This window comes from Ambystoma mexicanum, chromosome 6p, assembly GCF_040938575.1.
Source record: "Ambystoma mexicanum isolate Mex_15411 chromosome 6p, UKY_AmexF1_1, whole genome shotgun sequence".
Lineage (NCBI taxonomy): Eukaryota > Metazoa > Chordata > Amphibia > Caudata > Ambystomatidae > Ambystoma > Ambystoma mexicanum.
Genome location: NC_090935.1, coordinates 1,388,443,414 through 1,388,456,024, shown reverse-complemented (window position 1 = coordinate 1,388,456,024; position 12,611 = coordinate 1,388,443,414).

Genomic DNA, 12,611 nt, shown 5'->3' with positions numbered 1-12,611 from the left:
TATAACATTGTAAGTTACATTATTGATTACAAGAATGCGTATAGGATCATTATGCCTAAGGTTGCGGGCGGACCCTCTGCTTTTTGTCATTTACTTAGTGGTTTGGCTTTTCGCACTCATAGAAAACAAAAAAGCATGAAAAGGTGACATCGCATTCAGCGTGCAAAAGGTCTTCGTGTGTGTAAAATCCACACATGAGGACCGTGTGTACGCGTTCCTAGTTCCAGTCGCATAGAACAGACCGTGAACACTCCAAGGTGCTGTCTTAGATGAGGGAAGCATCCAATAGGACTCAAATTCCTGAAATTACCCTATAAGTGCCCCAAAATTGTCCGTGGAGGAATAGTGTCTTCCCACCAGCATTAGTCCCCTTGTCCTTTTTGTGTCCAAATTGTTGGACCTATGTTTTGTATTCCTCCTCGATTGTGGCCATTATCCCTAAATGCTCTGACTGAGCCTTGGCTGCAATGTATGGCCCCTTTAACTGTAGACTCCCATGCTTACTCCCAGCTGCCCTCTTCCCTTTCCCATTTAATTGCTGGCTCTGATAACTATCAATCACACTCAATCTTCAAACGAGAGCATTCTGTAACCCTCTCCTTGCTCGGCTTGCTTATATATTGCTTTGCCCAATCCCATTGGGCAGCTACAGGATCCACAAAGCAAAGCTCTAAGGTGACAAGCCAAAGGTCTTGATGGCATAATTAAGAAGATGCCAACCTCATGAGGGCGGATTATGCCATGATCCACAACCAGCAGTGAACAAAACTGTGGAAAGCGATCTGGATGGGGTAAACACTCTGTTAGCTGGCACAGGTAACATGATGAGGTCAAGAAGTGCTGGCAGGTCCTCAATTAACACATTTGAAAACAAGGATGTGCACTACAACAGGCAGACCCTAGAAACAGAAGCTGGCTCCTCACTATCAACCATTCAGCTCTGGTCATGGGAGGAGCAGGCCATGATGTTCAACAACCTGTCATACATTGACAGAGCAGGAGGATTGAAGACTGCCGTGATGGAAGAAGGAGATTTCACAAAATACCTTCCTTACTATGAACATTGATGCGGATTGGCATGTGTGCGAGTGGGCAACATCATTCATTGGTGCAGCAAAAAAACATATAAACAGAAGGCATTTCCCATGAACATAATCCAAATACAACTTAACTCTGAAGTCACCACTCCAATTGTCTGCTTTTTCCCTCCTGTCATTTCACACACAGTGGTCGACATGTTGGTACATTTGCCTTGTGTGTGTGGTGAAGTTATGACTCTGTGTAAGTGGGGACACAAGATCCTGCTCCTAGCTCCAAAGATGTTTTCCATTTACATTATATTATGTGCAGTGCTGAGTCAATACATGGAGAACATGGAAATACATGGAGAAGCTGTATACTAAGCTGAACACGTAGTCCATGATAGCAATATGGGTCTCCCAGGTGACATAATCAGCTAAAGTCAAAAAGGCCCAGGGGGTGTGAATGTGTGCCTGCCTCTATCCTCATAGTGCATAGGCATGGAGGGTGGACAGCTATGAGCAAGGTGCATGTGTGCTCCCCAGTTGTGTGAAGTAATGTGTCCTCATGGTGAAACCACACTAGTCACGATTTGGGTGCTTATGTGTGTGTGTGTGGGTGTACTGTGAGAAGCCTGGAGTTGTCTCACCCGCTAGTCTCTGGGGATCTGTCATCCAGGTGGCCAGGACACGGTCATCACTATTGGATCCAGTTCCTGGGGTGGACAAGTGGGGGAGGATCACCTGGATGGGGGTTCTTTGGGGAGTGGAGATGGGACACTGACAGGCGAGATGCAGTACCCACTTCCATCTAGCCCCTTTTCCACATCCTACCCTCTGGGTTACTTAGAAGCTCTACCCCCTTTTTCCGGTATGAACACTACCTACACTGTGAAAGACAATGGACTAACACCAGAGCTGTTTACCTGACATGTCCCAACACAAGTGAATAGGAAGTCCCGTTAACTGAATGCAGTGGGGGCAGACCCTCCTCACAGCACCAAGCATAGAAAAACTTGGTGCTGTGATTACTGCATCCAAATGTGCAACAACCCGAAATCATAGTGCTTAAAAGCACAAGTGCTTCTTACTGAGGTATGTTTATATGGTCAGAATGTTTTTTAATAATGAAAGGCTTAGTGAGTAATACATGAAAAGTATATTGTACTAAAAGATTAGGTTTGAAACAAATTAGGTATCAAGATATGACCAGAAATAAGGTAATCCACCATTTTGTGACAGGGCATCACCTTTAAGGCAAATTACCTTTAAGAGAAATACTGTATATTTAATTAAGTGAATATCTGTAGAACAGTGTTGAAATGAGTCAGTAGTTAGAGCACTGGACTTTTCCAGACCTCATGTCTCTGATCTTGACAGTGTACTCTGTGGAATAAAATAAGGTTCAAGAGCAGACAGTGAATGACACAGTTGTCTGGTTTAGTTAGCAGAGAGAACACAGCTGATGCCCATATTAGGACCTCTGAGACAGGAAATCCAGTGGCTGGTGCCAAAATGCATCTCCAAGTTGAAGGTCAGGTACAGAATAATGAACTGATAGACATGGGATTGACGTCAATGAAGAGCCTTGCTTTAAGAGTGTATTGAAAAAAGGTGGGGCTAGTCTCAGCTCCCTAGAAAATGTTAGGCGGCTGAGTTCCAGAGATGTGCCTGAAGGTGTATCCTGTGTGTCGGTCTGCTTTTGGAGAGTAAAACTTGACTTTTGAAAAGCCTGCTTCTGCTTCATGGTGTGTTTCCAGAGTTCCTTTCTACATCTAGAGATGCAAGGCCTAAGAAGAAAGGTGGTGGCGGGACTATCTTTACATTTGGCGAGCCTTGCCAGGAGGTATAAAATGATGAACTTCCATACAACTTCAACCATAAAGGATCTGGACATTCAATATTAAGGTGAGCTGTTCTGTCCTGCCTAGATGGGGGTGTAAAAATGGATTAGGAAAGCAGATGGGGGAGGGCAGACTGCAGCTGCCATAGCCAGTAGAAGAGAAGGGACATGTAGGCATGACGGTATGGCAGGAAGTTCTTGACACTAGGCTAAGTGAAGGGGTCTATTTATGTTTGGCAAATTTCCAAGAAAAAATATTGTCAGAGTCCAAATTTGACAAAGGGCCGTATCATCGGTGGATTGGGGAGGCTAGTATTGGGGTACCCCCGCTGGAAATTGTTGGGGTACCCCCTATAAATTATTGGGGTATCCACTTGGAAATGTTGGTGTAGAATGTTGGGGCCATTTTTGGGGGACCATTTTTAGACATCATTAGGAGACCACTCTTAGAAAAGTATTTTTCAGTTAAAGCTTTAACAGCTTTTAGAAACAACTGTAAAGCAATCATGGGGAATCCCTCTAAGAATTTTTTTTTTGAGATTATTTGTTGATGGTCTCTTCAGACATAAGATGTATCAAGTGTAGGGAAATTTGTTTTTGAAGAGTAATGTTATTTTTAAGTGTAATATAAGTAGTTTAGGAAGAGTAACATAGAATGAAAAATGACTCAAGATGTTGAGCGTTAAGGAGTTATTGAGAACTTGTCTTGAGAGTTGCCAAGTAAATAAGAGTTATCATGAGTGTGGCCGTAATAAGAGTATACACCCAGTTCCTAGATTTTAAAGAATGCTAGCAGAAGCTGTTATCTAAGGTCCTGATCAATAGGACGACGTAGGATACCGGATTGATTAAAGACAATCCGAAAGAGATAGGCTTAAATTACATTTTGGAATAAACATAGAGACAGCAGACGGCATAAACTTTATATGGCCAGCCAAGCGTGTTGTTTGTTTGTTTTGTTTATGTGTCATGTTGTATGTCCCAGTGTGTGCATTGTACATTATTGTTTATGACTAAAAATGCATTTTCAAAGTGATAGAAAAGTGGCATTTAGCCAAGATTTAAAGTGATCACATGTAAAAGAATTCTGAGATGCATTAATACTATAGATCAAAGTAAACAGAACCGTGCTGTTCCCATGTAAAAAAAGACAAGCATTTGTGAGATAAATAGAAAATTGCGTGGAAAAAACTGCTTCCCTTTAAGCAATTATAAATAATTGAAGCCAGCAACTTTGGAGTAAAATTCTTGATTTCATAACACTAGACAAAGTAATTGATGGCCCACACCACGTATGACAAAAATCTGCGTTTAAATGATACAGATACAGTAGTTGGGAGATAACGTTCAGAAGTGGAGTTTTCATAAAAAATGACATGCAGGAGCACGGTTGAAAAAACACGTTGTAGAGTTACACATAGACAGATGATTACATTCCTTGTATTTAAAAGGTTAGATCTTTCAGACAGATAGGCTTTGTACCACAGAAAAAATTGCATTGGATTTATAAAGACTTATGAATAAAGAATTAGCTGTAGAGTGTGAAGTGCATAGCTATAAAGACATTCGACTGTTAAGGAAAGAATGATTTAATGGCCTACGCATCAGAAATGAGATAAGCACGGCACTGCGGCATGGAAAGAAATGCCAGTTTTTGTTTTTGTTTCAAGATGAAACTAACTTTTAGAATGGATTGAGATGTTGACAAAATTAGTGTCCTTTTAAAATGAGAAAGCTTGTTTTGAGGGAACACTGGGTTCGAAAAAATGTATGTTTTAAGCTTGATAAGCCATGTGGTGTTCGTGTTATTTTTGGTTTTGAGAAAAATATGTGTTTTAAGAATTCAGAAGACATTTGGTTTCAGTAACATGTGTGCGCGATGCGCGATGTGTGTGTGATAAGGGACACTCGCACAGCTGTAGGCAAAAGACTACAGCTGATTAAGACAGAGATGTTTTTTGGTGACATATATACATTATGTTTAAAAAAAATTGGAAGGCATGTGGACTGGAAGTCAGAGAAAAAAGTGCCCAGGAGCACATAATTATGAGCGATGTAGCTGAAATTTAAACAGTGTTTTCATGTGCAGAATGCAGTAGAAAATAGGCTAATGTGTTAATAGATTGTACTTGGACCAAGCACAGCAAAATGAGTTATGGGAAATGACAGTAAAATATGAGAAAAAACATTATTTTGACAAAACCTTTTGAGACATGACAGATTTGGCAGTTAAAAAGGAAGTATGCAGAAAGAAATTAGATTTTTGTAGTACGCAAGCAGGAATTCAAACAGCAATTATGTTTTAGTTTGCCCAGAGGCAAAAACACGAGGGATTGTGGTGAAGATTACTGGGCAGGAAAGCATGTATATTGTGGGATGGAGCGACCTTGAGGGAAGGGTTTGTCAAGTTTAAAACTGGCTTGTGTTAACAGAGAATGAGCAATGTTGCATTTTGCCATCGCAGGCGGAAGAAATCATTAAATCACATTTAGCTAGCAATGGTCTTCTAGCTATGGGGATACAAACTGATGACAGTTGGTAAAAGGGAACATATTTAAACATTACTGCTCATAATGGAGCACCGTGTAAACAATTAAGGTGCAGTAGTCTTGAACGCGTTTATAATGTTGCATCTAGACATGCTAGATGAGGGAGCTATTAGAAATGCCAAAAGGCTGTAAAAGCTCATGCTGGCAGGAACTAAGGAATTTAGGCCTGGAGATAAGGCCATGATTAACTATGTAGTAGACTATTGTGCATTAAGTACAGGCTCCTGCAAGGAAAGAATCGCATGAAAAACATTGCAAAAAAGTGTTGAAATACACCATGGGAAGGGCAGTGGGAATGACAGAGGTAAATCAAATTCACAGTGAGTGGTACCATAAAATGGGGAAAGCTTCTAAGATAGAGGCACCTAAAATAAGTTAGGGACATTCTACGAATAACCTGGGTGAGTTTTAAAATATGCAGAAAGCAATCAAAATATGCAGGATGGTTGGGCAATGGGCCTTACTCTTGTGCATTGCACATAAGGTAGGTTAGAACATGTTTGCATACATGTATGAAAGCTAGGGATTCATGTAGAATGAACAATCTTTAAGAAAAGGGGACAGCATGCCCCTAGTGTACAGCTGACAAATCAAGGAAGGGCTTTGTGAATGAGAAAAGGAGAAACAGAGTATACTCAAGTTCAAGAATGCTCAAAGTATATTGAGGAAATATTCTTGTTGCCATAATGCAAATGGAACTGATCATGAATATATACATGCAGAGACTCATACAAGGGTGAGCCTCATGTGCACTTCAGGGTGATCTTTGAACCGAGTGGTAAGGGGACACTCCCCTTGTGATTAGAGATGACTGCCGCTGAATATGCCATTATGAGGGCTGACAGCAAGATGATAAGATTTAGTTATTTTATTTATTTTGCATTTTTAAAGCGCTTGCACAGCCCAGGGGCTTCAAGGCGGTGAACAATTTTGTGACACAATGTATTAAAAATGTAGGGATTTTTCTGGTTGGGAAAAGCTGGGGGTAAAATGACATCTTCAAAGGCTGCTGCCTGAGGGGATTATGTTAGAACTGGCGAGCAGATGGTCAGACATGAAAAAGAGAATTCTGTCATGGATGCAGCGAAAAACACTGGCAGAAACCGAGCAAGTTCAAGGTTGTTGGCATTCTGAGAACTTTTGAAAAAAGCCTCAAGGGATAAGGGAAGAGAAAGTGGCAGCAGGGAAGATTTTCCTTTCTGACGGTTCCTTGAGAAGCAATCAGGGTAATAGACTTAGAGATACGGGTGCCGCTGGGGTAAGCACACAACGAATGGAGATAATGATGTGTTATAGCGGCTTTATTTGAGCACATATTCATAGACAATGTCCCCAAACCAAAATTGGTGCTAATGTGTCAACCTCAGAAGGATGAAGGGCTGAGTTGGCCCTGCCAGAGATTTGAGCCTGAAACCTATAGATCATGCTCCAGATCACAGCCACAAGTGCTCAACTTGCTGAGCTATCTTATCGATTTGAGATGGTTGAGGTATTGATAAACTATAGGCTTACCCTCTTGCCTTGCATCATGGGCTGCTGAATTAAGCAGCACTGATTGCCGCACCTGAGAAATCTTGTAGACCCGGAAGTAATGGGGTACAGTGGCCAGCCTATGTGACATCGACAGCATGCGCAGAATTAGCATGTTGGGAAAGGAGGGGTGACCTCCAAGCGGACATCACTCCTGTGCAGCACGCAGCATGAGTAAATAGACCTATGAGAGCGAGCATTATGGCTCTCGGTAGTCATTATAGTTGCAATAGGCACCTTCCAGTGGTTTATTTATTTGAATTTGTAAGGCGTACATCGGCCTGAGGGCATTGTGGCGTTGTTACAGAATGTTCACTTGGTACAGGTACAGGAATACATTAAACTGGTAAAAATGAGTACATAGATGGCATTATTAAAATGCTAAGTAGATTAGTAGGTAGTATTTAGCCAGTTTAGCTATTCATTGTGGTTGGATCAGGAAGAGGCTTAGTTGAACAAAGAGGTTTTCAGCATTTTGAGGAAGGCAGTGTAGGATTTTTCTTGTTCTAGTGCTGTGGTAGTGCATTCCAGCTTTAGGAGCCAGGTGTTTAAAGCTGGACCCCCCAGCTTTGGATATTTTAAAATTGGGCATGTATATCTGGTTGGTTAGGTGAGATCAGGTGGGTCTGGTGGACGAGTTGAGAGTGATCCTCTCTGATAAGTATGGTGGGGCGTCGGCGCAGAGGCATCTATGTCTGATGGCCATGGTTTTGAAAAGGATGCATTCTTTTAATCATAGCCAGCGTGTTTCTTTCCTAGCCTGTGAGATGTGTTGGCTTTTGGGGATACTCAGTGCTGCCCTCAAGGCATTATTCTACGTGACTTGAAATTTGTTGAGGTTTTGTGCAAAGATGCCCAGGAAGAGGGCATTGCAGTAGTCCAGTTTGGTGCCTATTGTAGCTCTGGCGATAGATAGGCAATTTTTGATAGCAGGGGAAAGGCTTAACTGCATTGATAACCTTGATGGTAAGTGCAGCGGAAGAGGTTATAGCATTAACCTGGCATTACATGGACAGGGTTGAGTCAAGGTATACGCCTAGTTTTTTTTTTTTTACAGCTGCAGAGACAGTGTTGGAGTTGTAGGAGGCATTGATGAACGTCATGAGAAATGGTGCAGTCTTTGACTAGCTTAGTGGGGCAGGCATCGCCTTTTGCAGTTGGATGGCCTGATTTTATTCATAATCTCTATTACTTCTGATTCAGAGATTTCTCTGGATTTGAAAGGTGTTATTCGGTCTTTTGTGATCTCTTTCTCAGAGTTAGAGGATAGCATAATGTGTTGAGTGAGGTTTTTGTGGTGCTCTTCAATTTTCTTTTACAGGAGTTCCACTCTGTTTAGTAGAGCAGACTGTATGGTGTTGCACCAAGTTTGGTCTCTCATGATCTCTTGGGCCTTGGCGGCTGGCGTGGATAATTCTTAAAAAATGGTGAAAAGCTCTTTTGATTCAGAGCTGGCATTTGATATTCTGTCATTATAGGATGCAGATGGTTGAGGAAAGGATTGGATGACAAAGCTTAAGCATCACACAGTAAAAAGAAAGGAAGCATGTTTTAGTATACATGACAAAAATAAAATGAGTAGTCAGTATAAATGAAAGACGTTAGAAAAAGGATCAAAAATGTTACGTAGACTTTGGGCCTTTTTTGGCATAGTTCCAGAAAAAATTAAGTAGGAAAAAATGAAAATGATTTATTAATCTTTTAAAAAAAGGAATAAAAGAGAAAATTGAAGGAGGGAACGATTGGACAAGTGAATACAGGGATAGGGAATAAACCCAGGAGCATAACACGGGTAAAAAAAAATCAAAAAATTGAAAACAAATAGCACTAATGAAACATCCTGGCTGACAGTAAAAAATGGCATAGAGCAATAAAAAACATCAGTGATCATGGAGAATGAGAAAAGGGGTATGGTTGACCAAAATTTGGCTAACCAGACAAAGAATACTGTGTTCAAAGCCAATTTAAGAAAATATACTGAGGTGTGTAAAATACAGTTTTTTTTTTTTTACATATAACGATGTTGGTTTATGCTACAGATAAAAGTTGTAGATCATGTGTGAAGACACGAGAAATGTCTGCATGTCCTTAAATAGGGAGAAAAAGGAAAAGAGGTAAGTACTGGTTCACACTACAAGGGTGTGTACACACAGTTGATTAGTACTAAAAGTAAGAGGATCCAGGTGAGTAACAAAAAAAGAGGTAGAAAGAGACACAGTGGGCCTCATTACGAGTCTGGCAGTAGCTGTGCCGGAAAAACCGGCAGGCTGCCGCCGGACCCGAACTACCATTCCCCCTCTGTGATTGCTGGAATCACCAGGGCATTACAACCCAGTGACCCGGTAATTCCAGAGGCGGAATTCCATAAATCCCCATTCCCATGGAGTCCCATAGGACTCCATGGGAATCATCTAGGACGGAGCCAGTGTTTACATTTCCACCTATAGGCAGGTGGCGTTACTCCCGCCAGGTCAGACCTGGCAGGAGTGACACCTCCCGCTTGCTGAACTCGGAATCAGCCGATCAGAAAACAATGGTGGTGGCGGATTTACCATTGTTTCTGGACTTCTGGACCGGCAGGGTCATAATGAGGCCCAATGTCTTCAAGTGTGTAGTCATTTTTCCCAAAGATAGGTGCAATCAGGTGTGGAGAGAGTAGAAAATAGATGGAAGTATGGTCACGTCAGACAAACACAAAATAACAGAAGTCAAATTGAAGGTGGGTAATTATATTTGTGTTAAAAAAGGGGTTTGATTTGGCAAGGGTATAAACATATCTTGAATAGGCAAACACTGTAGTTTTACGACAAAATGAAGACACATAGTAAGCATTAGTGCCATAGTCTAGAAAAACAAGGGTAGGCTAGATTAAGTATCATAGGATAAGGAAGACATGTGCAGCAAAATGCTTCTGTTTATCTCAACAGGATAAGAGCAAAGCACAGAAAAAGAGACCATGGTCTGACAAAATCGGGAAAAGGATTGAGAAGTAAAGACATGAAGAATTACTGCTAAGGAGGAAGTATTTACAGCTGATCAGCAAGCACGTTCTGCTAAGCTGAATGAAGCACATGCAGCAAACTAGAGACATGCATAAGTATTGGCCCTGACATTGAATAAAGGGTGAAATAATAGTATTGTTGTGGTGCACCAATAAGTTAGGGAAAGCATATGAGTAAAATGGGCTGAAAAAAAGATAGAAGTGGATCCAGAAAGCATCGACCCCCTTGCCAGTCCCCAAATGACCTTTGTCTCTGTTTGGATTTTCTACAGACAAGAGGGAGCCACAAGAGTCACCCTCCTTTGATACGGATGCGCCTAGAAGACGGTAAATGAAGAAGATGGACTTCTTTGTATGCCATTTCTATCTCCCTGGTTTGAATGTGTCGACCTTAGGAGAAAATGTGTCCCGCGAAGGACAAACAGTGTAATGCATGTTATTGAAGACATACCAGGTTCCATCAGGCTGACCATACAGTAGAGTGAGTATGAAAATAATGGAGAAAAACAGTTGTTTTTAATACATAAAACAAAATGTTTATGGAGGAAGGAATGATCTGAAAATATTTTATTTTTTTAAAACATAGTTTTTCTAGGATGTAGGGATGATCAGAAAATATGCATGTGTAGTTTGTTTAGAAGGCAGGATAAGGTTGCCAGAATAGGCAACCAAGGTTTTTTAAAGGGATGGGCTGGTAGGAAATGTGTTAATAAAAAAAGACATGTTTATTTTACAAAGGAAACTCATTCAGCTTTTATATTACACTGAGGGACCTATGTGGTTCAGAAAATTGGCCATAGAAGCAGAGCAAAGTCACTGAGGAACCCAAAAATATGCCCAAGTTCCAGTGTTGTATTAGTCCACAGTTGCTAAGACGTACAAAAACTCCCCCCATCCTTGTGTCTCCGGTTCAAATCACGTGTCCCTTGCTTAATCGTTCTTTGTGATATGTTTTTACTTTTGGTGACAAAAGAGACAATGGACTCCTGGCCTAAGCATCAAAAAGGCCTGGAGAACTTACTGCAAGGCAGCTCAAAAGGAAGGACGAAGTTGACAGGACACCGACGGTCCGCAGATGCCAAATCGAGATGACTTGGGTGTAAGATTTAACAGTGAAAAACAGAAAAATGAACTATCGCACTTGAAGAAATGCATGGATAATCATGATGGGAGCAAGAAATGATGTTGTGAGAGTAGCAGAAAAGATGTGGACACAATGCCACAATATGGTTAAAATGTATCATGGGCGTTTAGGTTGCGTCAAGTAATGGCTATCTCTCAAACAATGCATAGTTGCTATAACATTTTCTGAGGCATATAGTTAGTTTAAAGTAAACTGGGGAATGAAATTAGGGCGCAAACTAAAGTAGATAAAAGAAGCTTAGGTACACACATGTTTTACATTAAAGGAGGATAAAAATGTTAGTACTGACGATTGTAGAATTGTGTTAGGATACCTCTTAGATCAAAGGAAATGACCTATAAAAAAGGATGAATAGGTCAGAAATGTATAGGTACAAGAAGAATTAAGGAGGGTGGACATGGGTGTGGTTGAAAGTATTGAGTAACAACTGAAATACTTTGCAAGATGGGGGAGTAAATAGGAAGTCCTGTTTACTGAATGCAGTGGGGGCAGACACCCCTCACATAAACCAAACATGGAAAAACTTGGTGAGGTGATTACTGCCTCCAAATGTGCAAAAACCTGAAATAATAGTGCTTAAAAGCACAAGCGCTTCTTACTGAGGTATGTTTATAAGATCAGAATGTTTTTTAATAATGAAAGGCTTAGTGAGTAATACATGATAAGTATGATGCACTAAAAGATTAGGTTTGAAACAAATTAGGTGTCAAGATATGAGCAGAAATAAGGTAATCCACCATTTTTGTAACAGGGCATCACCTTTAAGGCAAATTACCTTTGAGAGAAATACTGTATATTTAATTAAGTGAATATCAGTAGAACGGTGTTGAAATTAGTCAGTAGCTAGGGCACGGGACTTTCCCAGACCTCATATCTCTAATCTTGACAGTGTACTCTGTGGAATAAGATAAGGTTCAAGAGCAGACAGTGAATGACGCAGTTGTCTGGTTTAGTTAGCAGAGAGAACACAGCTGACGCCCATATTAGGACCTCTGAGACAGGAAATCCAGTGGCTGGTGCCAAACTGCATCTCCAATTTGAAGGTCAGGTAGAGAATAATGGACTGATAGACTTGGGATTGACATCATTGAAGAGCCATCAATGAAGAGTGTATTAAAAAAGGGCGGGTGCTAGTCTCAGCTCCCTAGAAAATGTATAAAAATGACTGTATTCAATGTTAGGCCGCTGAGTTCCAGAGATGTGTCTGAAGATGTATGCTGTGTGTCGGTCTGCTGTTGGAGGATACAACTTGACTTTTGAAAAGCCTGCTTCTGCTTCATGGTGTGTTTCCAGAGTTAATTCCTACATCTAGAGATGCCAGGCCTAAGAAGAAAGATCATGGCAGGACTATCTTTACACAAGGGTCAGGCAGAGTCAGGCAATTGTCAATAACTATGCACACCTGACTGCCCTTTCCCTTCCCCACAGGGATAAAAGGCAGAGGACGAGAGCACACTTTGAGCGAGATTGAACGCACAAGGAAACAGCTACACCAGACTGGCAGTTCAAACGGAGGAGAAAGGCG